Genomic DNA, 3534 nt, shown 5'->3' with positions numbered 1-3534 from the left:
GGAGAGAAGGATGAGAGTCAGATGCTCTCAGATGGGCACCACCTCATATGCGAGTGGTACAAATGTTACAGGAGCAGGCTGAAGTGGCAAGTATGCATTGTGGTGAGTGAACATTTGTAATTACACTGAACTTCTGACCATTTGATGCTGCAGTTCAAGGAATCAGTGCAAATATCCAGGTTGGGATTTCAATATAAAAACAGTGAAACTGAATGAATATCAGCATTGCTGAACTTTGCTCCATTCACTTTATTACTGATTCTACCTTAAGGGAAAATAGTCAATGAGGTTCATAGGTAACATTACGGCCAAGATTTCTCGGAGACATCTTACATTTGTGTACTTTTTAAAAACTTGGGTACATACAATTCAATTCAAGTTATATCAAATCTAGCACCTCTCTTGAGGGAATAATATTTTGTTTATTGAACTAATCAGTTACCAAGGGAATTTGAAAAAGCCAGTGAAAAACCTGGTTTAAAAAAGTAGTGTTTCTTCATTCTACAAGAGCTGGAATCTATGCACCTGTACTCCATTTCAGAACTCAAGTACATGGAGATATTTTAATTTTAGACAGGTTGAACACCAGCATGAAGCAATGTGAAATAATTAGAAAAACATCCATATTTCTTGTTTTCTCCCCCCACCACACCGTCTCCCAAGGCACTTCATTTGGGATTGATCATTCCTAAAATGCAACAATGAATGTAGATAATAAACCTGGATAGCAACATTATCTTACAAATAGCAAGGTCTCAAATTAAAAAGATGTACAAGTCATTTTCTTCTTTATGAGTAAAGACTTGGGAATAAATAATGGCCTTCGTTTCCGGATGGTACAGCCAATAGACTTGTACACTAACATCACATGACAATCCAAGGGAGGAAATGCTGCCATTACTCATTGTCTATTGATAACTAATAATTAGGTTTTATTGTCTTATATAGAAGAGAAAAAAGGCTGTCTCAAGGATGGGTCAAATTTTACTCATCCTGCATCAATAGCTGGCTCTATAGTTCCAGCTGTTCCTTTAGTAAAGGATGTTTTACATATTTAATAAAGCATCTAAGGGAAAATGCACATTCCATCTATTACGGGAAACAAGAGGGACCTTTGCTGAATCACAATGAGCGAGTTTCAGGGAATATAGTGAATCAGCGATTCACTAAGACAAAGTAGCAAGCGAGATGGCTTTTACTGGAGGTAGCTGTGAAGTCATTCCACCACTGCCAGCCCCTCAATGCTCCTATATGCATTATTAAATAAGTTTGGATGTAGGGGTTGGAAAAAGAAAAGACAGTAACGTACTACTTTTCAAAAAAAGGGGAGAGGCCAAACAATGTTTAACAACTTTACGATGCACTGTATTCACTCTGCAGGCCACAGTATTAGACTAAACCCAATGTTTTCATCCAAAAAATAGCTTATGTCACGTGATCAGTCTCTTAAGGTGACACTTCATGCCCACCAAACAGTAGGGGATTCAAAGGTCAGGTGAGGAGGAAGATTAAACTGAAGGTAGCAGCACAAGTCCAATTTACAACAAGCCAATAAAAGAGCTTAGTTGGAAGTTAAAATGCCATGCAAGCAAACCAATTGGAAATCAGGATACTTTTATTCTAGTTTCATACTGAAAATCTACAATAAGATCAGCGCACAATCCAAGTTTCCACTGTCGTCACTAGGCTTCCCATCGCCAGTATTCACCAAGCCTCTTGTCCAGTCCAGGCACCATTGTTTCTGGTGTCCTCAGCACCAGCTCCAAATTTTGCTTCCACCTGCTAGTCCCCAAACATCACTCCTAAAAAGGGTTGGCTACAGTCCTGTTTTAGCCAATTGACGCTGATTAATAGTGAGGTGAAAGGAGTACTATTACCAAAGTGTATACATCATTAAATTGACAAATAGCAAGTGAAAGCCAATTAAAAAATTTTTAGCAGAAAAAGTGAGAACAAGCAAACAAGAGTGGTAACTGACCAGCAGTGGCAGATGAAAGCAACCTGAAAACAAAAAGTAGAGTGGCCGCCTTGGCATTGGGGAAAGGACAAGGTTTAAAACAAATCTGATTCAAACAAGGCACTGTTTTGGTGGAAATTAGTGCAGCTTGCATGGGAAATTCAAAGCAAGAAATAGAAATTGGAAAGAAATTGGTAAAATTGTGTTTAAGTTTTTTTTTTAAAAAAAGGAAAAAAGTCAGATACAAAACCAGCTGCTGATATAGGATGCAGAAAGTTAAGTTACCACTTAAAACAGACCAACGAATGACTGTCAAGCTGAGTACGTGTGGTAACTTGAAGACAGATTCTTGGAATGTGGGCAACACTAGCAAAGGCATCTTTATTACCGATTCCTCAGTACTATGACTCATGCCAAGTAAAGCTGTTGTAACCATTCAAGGCAGCATTAAAACCACACCCAGATTGCTGACTAGGGACCAAACCCATTAACAAACATCACATTAAAAAGGAAAAAGAAACTCAACCCAACAATTCTATCCACCAGAAGCTTTACCTGACATATTGCCAATTATTTACACGAGAGACACATCTATGCATGTACACCAGTTACAAACAAAGCAGCCTTTGGATAATTGCAGCTCAACAAAAAGCAGAATCAAGTTGCAATATGTTAGATTTGCATAATTTGTGTACGATGTTTAAATTCACTGGATATCCGTGTCCAGGACTGAATCTTAAGTCAGTTTAAAAGTCACTCCACTGAAGTAACTGCTATTAAAGTCTTCAGACTCCTGTCCCAAAATAACATGATCAAAACTGATGAGCAACCATTTCACCCTCCCCTCACACAGATGCTCCAACCTGTGAAGATTTTCTAATTTCTGGAATAACCCATGCAAGATCAATCCGAAAACAAAGCACAACATCCCAAGACTCTCAACCCGGCCTTTCCTCAACAAGTTACCAAATAGCTGATAAAGCAAGACAATAGTGCAGGTCGTTTCCATCTACATACCAAGAGACTGTAACCCAAGTTACTTCCAAAAACTAGGCAAATACCTAACCCTCCCTCTACTGACCCCTTCTCCCGCTTCCAACACACCCCCTCCTCCTGGACACCACCCCAAGGCCTCCTACCCTCCCTCGACCTCTTCATCTCCAACGGCCGTTGAGACATCAATCGCCTCAACCCCTCCACCCCTCCAACCTCTCCCCCGCAGAACGTGCAGCCCTCCGCTCCAATCCCAACCTCACCATAAAACCCGCGGACAAGGGAGGTGCAGTTGTAGTATGGCGCACTGACCTCTACATCGCCGAGGCCGGACGCCAACTCTCCAACACCTCCTCCTACCGCCCCCTTGATCATGACCCCACCCCTGAGCACCAAACCATCTCGCAAACCATCCACAACCTCATCACCTCAGGTGACCTCCCACCCACGGCCTCCAACCTCATCGTTCCCCAACCTCGCACTGCCCGCTTCTATCTCCTTCCCAAAATCCACAAACCCGAATGCCCTGGTCGACCCATTGTCTCCGCCTGCTCCTGCCCCACCGAACTGATCTCCAACTATCT

The 3534-nt window shown here is 41.7% G+C and overlaps 1 protein-coding gene across 1 annotated transcript in view; it reads right to left on the bottom strand.

The window, feature by feature from the left end:
* Nucleotides 1-3534, bottom strand: part of LOC109936026 (myoferlin) — a 194232-nt gene that overhangs the window by 156572 nt on the left and 34126 nt on the right. The window lies entirely within an intron of this gene.

This window comes from Rhincodon typus, chromosome 20 (genome assembly GCF_021869965.1).
Source record: "Rhincodon typus isolate 14 chromosome 20, sRhiTyp1.1, whole genome shotgun sequence".
Lineage (NCBI taxonomy): Eukaryota > Metazoa > Chordata > Chondrichthyes > Orectolobiformes > Rhincodontidae > Rhincodon > Rhincodon typus.
This window is presented reverse-complemented; position numbering and strand designations above follow the sequence as displayed.